Here is a 16,160-nt window from a genome sequence, read left to right as displayed (position 1 = left end):
CGTTTTTCTTCCAGAGAAAGTTAGTTTCACTCATCACGTTCTACTCTAAAACAACAAATCTGTTTGTGCATACTAAGCATCACGTTTTGAATAACATGAACCTGACCTTTGCAAAGCAAGCTGGTTCCTAAATAATGTATAACTGTGATATTTCTGAAGTTCCAAGAAAACCCAGAGAAACTCTTGGATGAGAATTTAAATGGAAAGTGACAAATGTTTCCCTCTGATAGGTTTTGTCTGGGTTCACTTGGGGTCCCATGCATGGATGCATTTAAGGACTGGCTGTACAGTTAATGTATAATCCTAGATAATAGGAGGCTATAGGTTCACAGCTAATGGCAATAGCATGCAAGATAAATTTGCACAATGTTTTGACATTAAACATATTTTATTATAAAATAGAATGTTCATAACAGACCTCATAAAACTCAATGCAAATTTATATGAAAAAAATAAAATTTTTAAAGAAGGAAGAGATGTAAGGAATAATCTCAGTGCCATAAAATGTGGCCAATTACAAATAAAACAAATTTTAAATATAATTTAAATAAATGAAATGCAAATGCAATTTAAATATAACTCTGGACCAAAAAGCATTTACAAATCAGAAGTTTCTTTCCAGAAGGTTTAGAGTAAAACGACCCCAAAGGAAAGTAACTAGTTTCTTTTGTGGTTAAAAATAAATATCCTTGGGACTCTTCAAATCCTTGTCCTTGCCAGTGGCTAAAAATGCCCTGTTTGGGGACTCTAATCCCAGATCTGGTTTCTAAAAGATGGGTTACCTCTTCAGAGGGAGTGATAGAGTGGCAGAAAGGCCTCACTGAAAAAAAAGACTCCCCCCTGTGGTTAAGAAAACAGTATCTCTGACCTGGGTGGAGACCTAACATTCCAGTTGGCCTGGTTAATTCCCTGGCCAAGGGACCTGCCCTAGGTAGGCAGGCTAGCCTTAAGCCAAGCTAAAGAGATGGGAAGAATCTTTAGTCCTTTAACGAGATAACAGTAATTTTTCTGCTCAGCATCTCAGGTCTTTCTTAGTGTGATAGTTATGCTACAGCCATGAGCTTTGGAAGTCCCCCTAAATAATTCAGAAAGGCTAAGTTGCTCTTTTCATCAGTCTTCTTTATAAAACGTATTTCTCTAGCACTCCGGGCTTCCCCTAGAGCTTAGAATTCCTTACTCCTTCTCTAAAACTCCACTGCTCACCCTGTCTGTAGCCTCTATATCCACTTCAATGGCGGAGCTGTCTTTCCTTCTCTCTGCCATTTCCTCCTACTGGCAGCTGCTGAGGTTTTTTGCTTGCCTGTCCTGTTTATTTTGTTTTGTTTTTATCCCTAACAAAATTTTCACTGAGTTTATTTTTAAAGAAATATAAGATTTCCTTTATCCACATTTTTTACTGAATGACACTTTCATCAAACCGTAACTCATTATTTCAAATATTAATGGATTTGGGTATATTCACAATTAGGCAACTGTTAAATTGTCACTACATCATTTTAAGAATATCTGTATCACTCCTCTAAAACCCTTATGTCTGAAAGCGGTCATGCCCTCTTTCTTAAGACATCTCCCTGACTGCACCTCCCCTCCCCCCGCCAGAGCTCACTCTCTATTTCAGTTGATTAGTTCATTTTGAATATTTCAAAGAATCAGGATCATCTAACACATGCTGTTTCACAACAGAATCACCTTACCAAACATGCTTTATGGCACACATCACTATTTCATTCCTTTTTACTGCTCGTCAATATTATTTTATTGATTCAAATACTTCTCAGCTCACGGACATTTGGGCTATCTTCTACCTTTGGTATTGAAAATCTTTTTTTACTTGGTTCATCTTAACAGTTGAGGCTCTTTGTGAAACAAAAACAAAAACACACTAAAAAACCAACCCTCTCAAAAACAAAACACCACCATGACCAGCAGCAGCAGCAGCAAAACCAAAACCAAAGCAAAAGCCGAACCCTTCTCGAAGCGCTTTGAATTCCAGCTTGTGGGTATGCTCCAAGCTCCCTCTGATGTCTTGTCCCTGAGGCTGCATTTATTGCATAAGCTTCAAGGAACTTAATATGCTGACAGGCCTCAGAGCCCAACCTCTGGGAACCTCTTCTTAGACTTTATATTCTGCACAGGTCTTTCTAGTTCTCACCTTCTTCTCAGACCAGTGTCCACCTAGTCACTTGCCCATCAGGCATTCCTGATGTGTCCTTTCTCCCTCACTTTCTATATCCAATGAGTTCCCATGAATTGATTACCTATTGGCATTTTACAATTTCTATCCCTATCCCATCAAAGTAATTACTCCTTAGTTCATCAATTATATCTGTTCTGTGCCAAGGGCCATCTAACTCCTTCTTTATATTGTTCCTTAACACATTTTTAGATTCCTCAGTAATCCACCATCATTGCAAATATAAATATTCAAATGTCCTCAGCACAGCACAGAAAGCTCCAAGGATCTTGCTCCTTTACTTTTCTTATCCACACCTACCATTGTTTACAGGGGTCTGTGTTTCAGCCATATTCAGCTTGCTATGGATCAGTGTCGCACCTGCTCTCCATGTATGCCTGGATAGTTTATTTCCTCTATCTGGAGTGCCCTATTTTCTGTTGCCTATCCTCACATTGCACACTGAGACAGAGACTAGGTAGGTGCTTATTCAATCTTTCCCTTGTCCTTGCAGGGCCCAGAGTCAGATATAGTTCCAAGCTTCTCCTACTAATTAGGTAGAGCAATGTGAAGGGACACAAAGCATTAGACCAGAAATGATGCTGAAGAATCTTCCCCAGGGACAGAGCACAAAAGTCCCCTGCACAATGTTCCTTTTTCTTTTTCTTCGCCCTTTTAGTGACTGGATGTCAATATCTAGAACATCTTGAAAATTACACACTGAAAATTAGCCTTCATCTATCAATAACTGCATGGGCATTGTTCATTCCCCTCCACTGAATACTGCCTCCATGACACTAAAGCTCACCACATTAAACCTTAGAATTTAGAAGGAATCTGACAGCAGCCAGCACTGTGCAACAGCCAGCTAGTCAGATGGTCCAAACTTCTCTCTCCACATTCCCTGCCTTTGTGTATCAACTACTGGGTTGTAACTGTGACTTATAAACCTGTTTCCTTCACTAGTTTGTAAACTCCACAAAGACAGGGGATGAGCTATGATGTTTATAACTACATCAGTAATGTATTACACACACACACACACACACACACACACACACACACACACACACACCCATAAGTATTTCTTAAATTGAAAATCTTCACAGACACCTTTCCCTGTATCTGTTCTAAAGGAATATTTACACCAATTTTTAAATAAAACATGGTGATAGAGATTAAATTTTGTGTTTCATCAATATTTGGAAAAATCTAGGTTGAATGTCATATATACAGATATGATTAAATTTTACATACAATAATGAACATTAACAAGATGATGGCCCTCGCCGGGCGGTGGTGGCACACGCCTTTAATCCCAGCACTCGGGAGGCAGAGCCAGGCGGATCTCTGTGAGTTCGAGGCCGGCCTGGGCTACCAAGTGAGTTCCAGGAAAGGCGCAAAGCTACACAGAGAAACCCTGTCTCGAAAAAGACAAAACAAAAAAAAAAACAAAAAAAAAAACAAAACAAACAAAAAAAAAAAACAAAACAAAAAAGATGATGGCCCTCCTCCCAAGTTATTAATATACTGTTCCATAATGAACTTCTTTCTTTTTTCTTTATTTTTTTCATCCCTCCTCAGACTTCCCCCCACCTCCCCCCATCCTCATCCCATCCTCTGTCCTCCAACAGGGTAAGTTCTCCCATGGGGGTTCAGCTAAGCCTGTTACATTCAGTTGAGGCAGGACCAAGCCCCTCCTAGCTTTACCAGAGGGGAGCAAGGTGTCCGACCACAGGTAATGTAATCCAGAAAGCCAGTTCATGCACCAGGGATAGATCCTGATCACACTGCCAGGGCCCCCCCAAACAGACCTAGCTACACAACTGTCTCCCGTATGCAGAGGGTCCAGGGGATGGGGGATAAGAACATGAGGGGACTGGATGGTTGAGCTAGGGGAGGGACAGAGTAGGAGAGTAATGAATGAGATATCTTGATAGAGGGAGACATTATGGGGTAAGGAAGAAACCTGGTGCTAGGGAAATTCCCAGGAATCCACAAGGATGACCCCAGATTAGACTACTAGCAACAGTGGAGAGGATGCCTGAACTGGCTTGCCCCGGTAATCGGATTGTTGAATACCCTAACTGTCATCATAGAGCCTTCATCCAGTAACTAATGGAAGCAGATGCAGAGATCCACAGCCAAGCACCAGGCCAAGCTCTGGAATGCAGTTGAAGAGAGGGAAGAGGGATTACATGAGCAAGCAGGGGTCAAGATCATGATGGGGAAATCTACAGCGAGAAAGGAACTCATGAACTTTAGACAGCTGTGGAGCCTGCATATTGAACTTCTTGAATGCAAATGACCCATAGAGCTTATTTTGGAAAAGGCTGACCTTGACTATTATAAATATTGTAAAAATCTTCCAATGAAACTTTGAAAATGTTTTATTTCAGCTCCAGATGCATAAATCACAGAGTTCATTAAAATGAACAGGGGTTGATGAGTTCCTGGAATATTTATGCTGGAGGCTCCCTCCTTAGGGCTGCCTAGCTTTAGGGTGTTTCTCTGTTGGAAGCATACATTCAGCAGAGGAACTAGGGACTGAAGAGAGTAAAATCACACTTGGTACATTCTTTTGCTGTTTGATACTAAGAATGAATTGGATGAGGATCTCTGCATCTGCTTCCACCAGCTTTGTCAATGCCCATAGGAGGCCTGCCCCTTTCTGAAAGGAGATGGGAGGAGGAGAGGATCAGGGAGATAGAGGGGAGGTGGGGGAAGGGAACTGGAGGAGAGGAGGGAGGTGGGGGAAACTGTGATCTGGATGTAAATAAATGAAAGAAAATTAATTAATAAAAAGAAGAGAAATAAACAAGAGAGGAGATCACGGGGAAAATAAAAGAACGATTTGGAGAGACTACAACTCTTTTGCCTTAACTAAAGATAAGTAGTGTGGTATTCAGTCCAATAGAGGTGAAACTTAATTAATTTGCTTTGCACCTTTATTTCTTCAGCTGTACAATTAAAACATGTGAACACTATCAGACAGTACTTCGTATATGTGGTGTTCAAAGTAAGTAATACAGAGAATACTGAAGGGGGCATTGGCCTTGATGACCTTAAGATACCTACCACTTCAGCCTAGGCTTCATTTTTTCCTAATACAGGATGGGATCAAATTTTTCTCCTACTTATAGTTTTCCTCAGACATGCAGAGCTGCAGTCTTGTTTAACTTTAGTCTCATATTTGTCATTTTGATGTTTGTCTCTCTACATCCCTGGGCTTTCTTCCTTTGAAGATGCAGTCTCCATTATCAGCATTGGAAAAAACACACAGAGATGGAGATGATCCTCCAAATAAGATAATTTATTATTATTTTAATTTAATCTTATAATTTCAGATGACCTCAGGGCTTTACATGTACCTTGCTAATTTGCTAGATTCCATAGTTTTAATTGCCCAGATAAATGCCAATTAATGGCAGGATTAAGACAGGCCTGTAGCAGAATTTGTCTACCAGACAACATTGCCCTAGATTCTTAAAAGCAGAGAAAATTTACCCAGAATAAAATGTCCCCACTATCTAAGGTGAACACATGCTGCTTATTTTGTATAGTTTGCAGCTTTATCTCTGCACACATAAAATACTTGTTTGATGTCACTCTATGACAGAATTCACCGCCCCCTGTATTAGCACATCTTTCCTGCATAAGTCCTTGTAGACTTAACATGCTATTTCTTTTAAAAAAATGTTTTGAGTGTGCAACTGCAGTTTTGTTATCATTTATATGCTATCTGAAGTCTGAAGGTGCTCTGGCTTTATAGTTTTCAAGACTCCTGGTGCTTTCAACTGAAGTGGGGTCACTCACAGACTGTTCGTAGCCAGGGAAGCCTGGTAAGAAATGCAAATGGCTCTGGCCAGGAAGAAAGAGAGATTTGCCAAAGCCCAGTGACTCTGTCAAACTGTCATGCTAGATTTTTAAAAGCCAATAAATGACAACTAGAAATAGGATTTCATGTACAAACAGTGGATGAGAAAATGGAGCTGTTCAGACCATCCCTGACCAGACTCAGTTCTCTGCACTGAACAAGATCAGTGTTTTGAGAAATTCACATGCTGCTATGTATAATATTCCTTCAAAAGATTATGCACAGTGAGGATGAGTTCACATGCCAACAAACCTAAACAAAAATACCAAGTACTTGTTCAGGTCACATCTGTACAGGATATTAAAAGAAATTATAGAGGATTAAAAAAATGCATCTGGGCCTTAAGATTGATTCCTTAATATTTTAGAAGTCAAGTACAATAAGGACACAGGTGAGTAGTTATAAGAAAGAAGAAGTCTGAGCATGAATTAAAAAGATGCTGTGGCTCCTTAATCATTATGGGGGCTGAGCAGAGCAACCTCAGTGTGGACTAGGGAGGTAGCTGCAATATCCTACAGACTTTCCCTCTGCTCTACTTCTAAGAAAGTTCCCAAGTAAGAAAGAATTATAGTTTCCAGCCATGAGACTTAAGTGACATAAAAGAATGTGACTGCCTTTAGCAGCAAATTCTCTGATACCGTTTTACTTTGAAATCCAATATAAGTACAGGACCTGGGATCCTAGCTTTGTGGTGTATCTGTGTGATACAAATAATTTTCAAGAAAATATTTATTCTGATGCATTTGTGACATGCAGTTAATTAGCTTCTGTATCCAATTCTGAGACTCTAGAGCATAATCTCATGGGAAGAGTGGGGAGACCTGGTTGTTAAAGAGGGCTAGTGCTAAAATGAAGAGAAGCAACTGGGAGAAAATTCTATTTTTTCAAGTCCCAGTTCTCTCACGTGAAATTGGAACAGTACAGATTATGAGTTAAGAACGAACACAACATCTCTTGGGCTGAAGAGGTGGTTCAGTGGCAAAGAGCACTTATTGCTCCTGCAAAAGATTAGGATTTGGTTCCCAGCATCAGGTGACATCTTACAACCATCTGTCCCTTGATTTCCTAGGGTTTCATGGCCCTCTTCTGGCCTCCAGTGACACTGTATCTATGTGCTGCACATACATATAATGCATTCAGGCAAAACAGCACTACACATAAGACATAAACTAAATCTAAGACAACCCCCAAATCTCTTTTACTATAAACTTTAAGAAATTAAGAATGGTATCAATGGTTCATAGTTTGAATATTTAAGCAAAAGGGGTGTTCTGGGTTGGAGTGGCATACACCTTTATCCCAGCACTCAGTAGGCAGAGGCAAGTGGATCTCTGTGAGTTTGAGGCCAGCTTGGTCTACAGAGCTAGTTCCAGGACAGGCAGGACTACACAAAAAAAACCTGTCCCTAAACTCCCTCCCCCAAAAGAAAAAGGGGTGATGCACATATAAAGTTTAGTCACACAATGACAACACAACTGTGGAGTAACAGTACAACCCATAATAAGCTACCCCGCTTCCTTTAGCTCTGTTTTCCCCTCTCTGTAAAATGAGAGTGAACAGTACCTGCCTTCATACTCATGTGCCCTAACCACAGACTTAAATCAGGTAACTCGTGTAGATCACTTAGCACAGTATCTACATGCTGACTAACATGCCATAACAAATTACCACTATCGCTACTGTGACCCTTTCTATAGGCAATTTGTTCTCCTATGTTTTAAGCGTGAGAACAAAATATAGCACCCTGACAATGCTGTTTTCTGCTTATAGAATGTCTGTGTGACTGAAGTGGCCATTTTATTTCATGTGCCCTCCAAATTTCATAAAGTCACTGGTCAAGAGTTTATGGTATTTCCTTCCTAAAAACTCTTATTTTTGTTTTTCTAGAATTCTCTGTATTAGAGACCAGCTACCTCAACAAGCTATTATGAATCTCTCTCTTCTGCCCAAATCACAGAGCCATACATACACATATCTAGTGCATGAATCAGCCATCTGAGAAACTGTGCATATGTACCCTGTGCTAACCAAATATGTAGGTTTACAGAGTGCATATTTGGAAGAAAACTAATTTTCTTCTGGTGCTTTCTGTAGTGCCGTCTTGTTTTCACACAGCTGATCCAAATTTCAATTCACAAAAGCAAAACCTCCTAAGAACCAAAATAAATACTAATCTTAAATTCAATGTACCCTGACAGCAAATAAGTTTGCTGTGCTTACTTCAGCATGAATAAAAAGCCCACAAGGATACTCCTACATAAGAGTGTGTTTACAGGTTCCATTGCCCACTGGAGAGATTGATGTAATAAACCTATAATAAAAAGCCTCATGTTATAGATTTCTCTAGTGTTTCTTATCAAATAGCCTATATTATCTTGGATTGTGTATTCAGCTTAAAATAAGTTTCCAATAAGAGTCTCAAAAATAGAGGTTGTTTTCACTTAGTTTTCTGACAAACAAGAATGTTTACAGGTACTCTTTTGCCCCTAGAATCTAAAACACATGCTTGTTTGGTCAATTACCTCATGACATTAACCTACATTTTTTTTTTTTTTAGTTGTTAACAATATTCCAAACTCTTACAGTCTGCTGTCCCATTAAGTATTTTGTTTTCATTGTCAAATTGCAGTTGGGGGAAAGGTTCCAGACCATATCAAACCACTGCAATCTTAAATTATTTCGAGTCATGTCTAGGAGAGCTTGCTCATTTGCATTTGGAAATATCTTACCAGAACTCCCAATGAGTCATTTCCTGAACTGTGAGAGAAACCACTGAGGTGACTCTGGCAATGTTTCTACTCTAGGAAAGGGAAGATGTCTGATATATTCTAAATAGACTATTTGAATTAGTACAGACTTACAGCTACATGTTACCAGTGAACTCCATTTGCTACTTAGCTATCCACATCTACAGAAGATATTTTTGTAAATTAAGTGCTGTTATGTGCAAATTTAAAATGCTGATTAGCTCGTACCTACCTTCTGAGACATGACCCCTTAGCAATTCGTCACACTAAGTTACCAAAAAACTCCATTCTTTCATTCATTTATTTAATAAGTGTTTAGCCTACACTATGTTACAGTCATAATACTAGACCTTGAGGTTCAACTGGAGACCAGACACAGTGGTAGGCTTCTTAACTGACTTACACTGGAAGGACATCAGTCAGTCATATAAACAAGTCCTTGATTACAACTGCTCAAGTGGGCTTCACAGAAAGAACCATCCAGGGGATTTGACAACCTCCCTAGAAACACTAATCTGGAATTAGACCAAAATGCTTTCCATACAGGCTAACATTGTTATGCCCCTTAGGTTGTTTTTATTTCATTTAAATTGATCCTCTTTGCCTTAGATTTTGCAACGATTTGTCTCTCTCACAACATCATATATATATATATATATATATATATATATATATATATATATATATATATATATATTTGTATCTGCTCTCAAGCAGTGAAATAGTAATTTTGTTATGTCTTAGAAGCCTGTTTTTTTGTTTTTTGTTTTTTGTTTTTTGTTTGTTTGTTTGTTTGAGACAGGTTTTTTCTGTGTAGCTCTGGCTGTCCTGGAACTCACTCTATAGACTAGGCTGGTCTCAAACCCACAGAGATCCACCTACCTCTGCCTCCCTGAGTGCTGGGATCAAAGGCATGCATCACTACTACCTGACCTGTTTTGTTGTGTTTTTGTTTTTGTTTTTGTTTTTCAAGACAGGTTTTCTCTGTGTAATTTTGGTACCTGTCCTGGATCTCACTCTGTAGATTAGGCTGGCTTCAAACTCAGAGGTAGGTCCTCCTGGCTCTGCCTCTTGAGTGCTGGAGAGTGTTGAGATTAAAGGCATGTGCCACCAAAGGCATGCGCCTGCCTTGTTTTTTTTTTTGTTTGTTTTTAAATGAGATCAGAAAGGGAGTGGATCCATAGGGGAAGGAAGGTGAGGAGGAACTGGGAGGAGTAGAGGGAGGGAAACTATAATCAGGGTATATTGTATGAGAAAAGAATTTTATTTTCAATAAAAGAAAAATGTGATGATATTGTGTACCCTAATAAACTTTGTGGGAAGGTCAGAGAACAAAACAAGCCACTAGATTAAACATAGCAGCCAGGCAGTGGTGGTACAACCCTTTAATCCCAGCATTTGAGAGAAAGAAACAGGAAGTGATATGTCTGGGTGGAGAGAGGAATGTAAGGCTTGTGGAGATAGGAGATTGGTCCCCTTTCAGACTGAGGAGTTGGTGAGGTAAGAGGTGGCTGTGGCTTGCTCCTTTAACTCTCTGATCTTTGAACATTTACCCCAGTATCTGGCCCTGGGTTTTATTATTAAAACCAATTAGGATTCATACTTCAAAAAACACATCTGACTTTATTTACTTTTAATTTCCAATCTGAGAGCTGCTAAAATTCCATGTAATCTATGGTCCTACTCTTTGTTTGTTTGTTGTTTGTTTCTGAGATAGGGTTTCTCTGTGTAACAGCCCCAGCTCTCCTGGAACTCAGTTTGTAGATCAGGGTGGCCTTGAACTCAAAGAGAACTGCTTGCCTCTGCCTCCTGAGTGCTGGGATTAAAGGTGTGTGCCACCACTGCCTGGTATATGTGCCTGCTCTGAATATCTTATATTTTGTTGTCATAGTTACAGTGGTCACAGTTGCTCTGTTCCTATGATAATAAAATAGCAGTGCATTCTCTGTTCCTGAAAGTCTATTCTATTTGTGAGATTTCTTGGAAAGCAAATCCTAAATTTGACCTAGAATGAGCCTTCCACTTTCATTATTTATGTAACTCATGCTGCTAGTGCACATAAGTCAATCTCTTTCGCTATCTGATAGACTTCAAGCATTTGGAAGCTAAACCAAAGAAAGACTTTGAAAGTCAAGTCAAAAGAACCTGGTAATAATGAAATAATTTACATATGTGTTGCATGAACGTTTGCCAAGAAAGAGTTATTAGATTCCTTGGAGTTAAAATATTCATGCTCAACCTTTCAAAGATCTCTTAGAGAACTCCTTGCTTCCTTATCTGTATTATAGTGATATATTCCAGTATGTTCTTCTATTCTTCTGTTAGAACCAATGGCTTACTCTGACAATGGTGTCTATGTTGCATGGACAATTCTTGGGAGCTAATTTGCATGCTGGACTACAGGTGGAGCATAAAACAGAAACAGAGAAGAGATCATTAGATAAATATTGGAGAGCATCGAGAGGGCATTAAGCCAATGCCAGTACACTCAATTCAACTTTCATAAGGACAGTGTAGGATTTCTCACTCTCAGTCTCATTCTGACAAAGATGCAGGGTGCAAAGAACCAATGAGACAGCTTTTCATTATAAGTTGTAAAAACAGAAGAAGTAGCACACACATGGAGTGATGCGATAGTACATAAAAAATTGTTTAACAAACAGAACTTTGCTTTGTAGTTACAGCTGTGACTTTCCCTAGGGTAACATCTCTGAACTCCCTTTAGAGCTAATGATTCAAGAAGCATTGCAAGCTCCTTATTTAAAGAGGAGAAGAGGCATGCAAAAAGATTTTCTAAATTATTTGGCAAACCAAGATTTATGTCACTTACAGGGTATGACTTTTCGGAGAGAAACTGACCATGTACAACTTTCTACTTTGGATAGACAAAAGATTTCTTCAAAAAACAGTCATATAGGGGATGAATGTCTTAAGTTTAATTTCTGAGACATTACTTTCACTTACAAATTTGTATATGTTCTGGAATGCTTGACTCTATGTCAAATGTAACTGTGTCAAATTCCTTTTTAGGTCATGAGGGGGTCCCTGCAAGCATCATAGAAGGTAGGGAAATGAACTGGAAAAAGGTGAGAATGAAAACTCATTTCAGTCCTATTTATTCACTCTGGATCAAGCTTCTAGAAAGTCTGATGCCAGGAGGTTTATTGCTAGCATATTTAAACACAATACAATTTGGGAAAAAATTTCCTGGTATAATACAATCACTGGTACATTAGGAGGCATAATTACATTGAAACCCAACTCACAGTACATGCCATTTCTTCCAAAAGATAGGTTCTAGGGATAGGCTACCTGTATTAGCTTAAGGGCCTAGGGAAGGATCTGACATGGTCTTGGTCATATAGATAATGTAGAGGTCATTTGGGCTATTAGCCACCTCTTGTCCTGGTTGAGGGAGCTTGGTAGAGCTCCTGGCTCTACAGATAATACAAGGATCATTTGGACTACTAGTCACCTCCAGTCCTGGTTGTGAGAGCTTGATATGGCCTGGTCCAACAGATAACACAGATCACTAGGCTATTAGTCACCTCCAATTTCAGTCTTTCTGGGTGGAAAAACAGGTTTCATATCCTGTGTGCTTAACATTCCTGGTTTCCCTGGTGATGTGTGGGTACAAGGACCTTTGTGCTCCCTATAAGGTAGGCTATAAGACCTAGTCTTCTACAGCAGATAATGACAAAAGTTCTCATGACTCAGACTTTACCCAAGCCTTCAGTTTCCCGTCTGTTCTTACTAAGTTAATCTACATGTCTTATGGTTTTTAGTGTTAGAAAACTGGTAGTAAGGGGGTTAGTACAAAGTAATCACATATACGATCCCATTCTTAATTGTATACTCTTTCTAAATATTTGTATCCTTTTTTTTAAAAAGATACACATTTCATATAATATATATATATATATATATATATATATATATATATATATATATATATATATATATATATATATATATATATATATATATATATGATGTGGGACCAGGGCTTAATGATTCTAGTAAGCCATTTTTTTCTACACGCTAATAACATATCATCTTATTCTCTGAATTAATAACCTTGGTCTAGTATCATTAGGACTGTTAGAAAAGGAGCATACACTGTGCAACAATGCTTGCAGATAAATGGAATACACCTTATAATACACATTGCAACACCCACAATTAAAAACAACAGGGTTTTGAAAATAGCACATTAATCAAAATGATGCATTTCCTTTCTGGAGACTAGCAACCTGGTACAAAAGTCATCTGGTTTTGATAGGGCTTTCTTAGGAAATTCTTTCAACAATTTACAAAGATCCTGGCCATGGCCAGAAGCACTGGAGTGAAAGTGGTAAAAAACTTGGTTTGCAATGCTATCCTAAGTCCCAACTGGATTCCTGTAGCTCAGCTTTGCAGCAGAGGAGGGAGAGAAAGCCTAGCCATCCCCAAAAGGACACAGAGCAATTGGTCTGAAGAAGGAAAGGAGGCATTGGGTCAATTAGAAAACACAAATCCTATCATCAGGTTCATTTCATCTACCAAGGGCAACGGAACAAAAACAAAGCTAACAACAGCAAAACAGCCACCTCAAACTTCCACTTCCTATTATGGACTCTATTCCCCAACTTCTTGTTTTCCAGCTTTTAGCTGCCCCTTTGGAACCACTTATAACTCAAAACCACATAAATCAAAACCTCTCCCTGGCTTTGATGCAGAGGATCTGGTCACTTGGTGTTGATGAAAACAAAATTGGGAAACAATTACAAGTCTGTTCACTCCATGCCCTTTATACATTTATTGTTTTCAAGAAGTCACTGAAGAAATATACAATGAAAAAAAAGGGTGTGGAAACTGTCTTATTCCTGTTACAAGCCTAAAACATAGAAATTGTAAAGGAGAAATGAACTGAGAGATGCTGAAGGAGAGAAAGTAGAAAAAAGAATATATCAGGCTAAAGTCATTATGTGCGAAATACAGCAGGTTTAGTGGACCAAGGGCCAGGACACTGAAAAGCTATTCTTTGATACATCAGTTGTTATCCTTAACAACTCAGGTAATTGATTTGTTTTTCCTTTTTGAACTTCATTTTCCACATTTGACAATTTTCTCATTTTCCTGTGGCCCCATGATCTTCATATGGAAAAGAACTTAACTGCTCATTAATTAATAGATACTAGCAAACACATAATTATTAGTGAAATTAATTTTGTACTTAAAAGGAAAATTGAGGACATATTTATTGAGCCTTAAAGCAGTTGTTGAATACAATTCAATAATTACTATCAATTAAAAAGTCTTCACTTTTATAGGGTGATTTATAGCTTTAAAAAAAGCTTTCCTATGTATTACTTCACTGAAGTTTTAAATACCTCTTTAAAATACTACAGAAAGCTGATTTATGACCCACATAAGAAAATTACCTTCATTAATTTATAGTCACAATTCATTTTCAACTGAAAAACAGTTTTGCACAGCATGAACACCAACCTCTACTGTGACTTGGCTGAGAACCAGTTTCTAAAAATAGTAACCTTAAGTGTTGCTGAAAAAAATGAAATTAAGCTTCAAAGGACAAGGGTGTAGTAGAAATAGTTGGAGGGGTAAACTGCAAACCAGGAAGAAAACACTGAAGCAAAAGATACATGAAGGACACAGACAACAGGCAAGATAAGTGAATAGTTTTGGAAGCACGCTTGAAAGGAGTAAAAATTTACTCATGATTATTGCAGTCTACACTATGAGGAATTACAGTTCTGAGGCACAAATTCTACCAAGACTCAAACTACTTTGCTTTCTGTCACTAGGTGGAACTTTCTACTCTCAGGGAATCTGCTGAAATTCTCTTAATTACTTTATTATCTAGACACAATAGCTCATTCCCCAGGACATCTTTACTCTCATCTCTTCTGTGGGAGCTGGTTGGGTATCACATCTTATCTTAGCAATGTAGCAACTTGTGATCATTTTTCTGTTCAACATTAATGAATTAGGATGAGAAGTGCTTGTTTAGATCAGCAGTTCTGCGTAGTCAGAGGACATCTTGTTAGAATACCTATTTGGTAAGTCATATAGTAGAGATACTTATTGTAAATGAATATGCAGTGAGATTACATTTTCCCCTCCTGCTCTCAGCTTTGAGTGGTTTGGATCAGGCTCCTGAAGCAGAGAAAAGGATAGGCTTTCTTACAGCATAGTATCTAGGATGTTGGCTAAGAGTGGCCATTTTTGTAAGTGGAAAAGGGTGCTCATCTAGTAGGTTTTATGGGGTTATGATAGAATTGTGTGACTAACAATGTTTAAAGCTGGCCTTGGTGAAGAAATCTTATTTAAGGAAATGGAAGTCATAAAGGCATAGAAGATGACCAGATTTTTTTTTTTTTTTTTTGGTTTTTCGAGACAGGGTTTCTCTGTGTCGCCTTGCGCCTTTCCTGGAACTCCTTTGGTAGCCCAGGCTGGCCTTGAACTCACAGAGATCCGCCTGCCTCTGCCTCCCGAGTGCTGGGATTAAAGGCGTGCGCCACCACCACCTGGCTGATGACCAGATTTTGAAGCCACAAGTTATCATAGGCAGCACAAATGAATATGGTATTTCTGGGATGCTCTGCTCCTTCCCCAAAGTAAAATGTTTATGAACTAGTAAAGATTTGCAAATATCTGTTAGACTCATTGAAAGTTACATGCAGGATACAGACATTCCAAATAAAGCAAGTGACATTAGCATAATGTTTAAATGCCGGTTCCCAAGGCATAGTGGCATTTTGACAAAAGAAAATCTCTAAGGCATTTGTTCTGTACTTGTTACAGCACACTCAACTGATGTCCAGGGAGGCTGTGTAGTGGGACATAGTAATCTGGATGCCAACTACAAATTATTGTTTCTTTAAAATATAGGACAAAAATGCCCCAATATCTAGTTGTGAGCTCATTGCTTTAACAACAACATTAATGTCTTCCCTAAAGTGACCACAGAAGCTATTTAGTATTAATAACTATAAACTAACAATAATCATAAAATAGAAAAGAGAATCAAAATTGCCATTTAAGTATCAGAGACAGATGGTATCTTTATAACAATTTAGAATTTGCTAAATTATTTCTCCTCTGCTGGCTTAGCTTACTTACTTCTGTTTGTGAGACTATGTGTTCCCTTTCTCAGATAAATGTGATGGAGAAAAAAATGACTTGACAGGATAACACAATGCATATGTGTACATTTTTTAAAGATTTATTTAATTTATGTGCCTGAATGCTTTGCCTGCATGTATGTATATGTACCATGATCATGCCTGATACCCTCAGAGGTAGGAAGAAAGTGTTGATTTTCCTGGGATATGATTTACAGATGGCTTGAGCCTCCACA

Source organism: Peromyscus eremicus, chromosome 3 (assembly GCF_949786415.1).
Source record: "Peromyscus eremicus chromosome 3, PerEre_H2_v1, whole genome shotgun sequence".
Lineage (NCBI taxonomy): Eukaryota > Metazoa > Chordata > Mammalia > Rodentia > Cricetidae > Peromyscus > Peromyscus eremicus.
The sequence above is the reverse complement of the archived record's forward strand: the minus strand, read 5'-3'. Positions refer to the sequence as shown.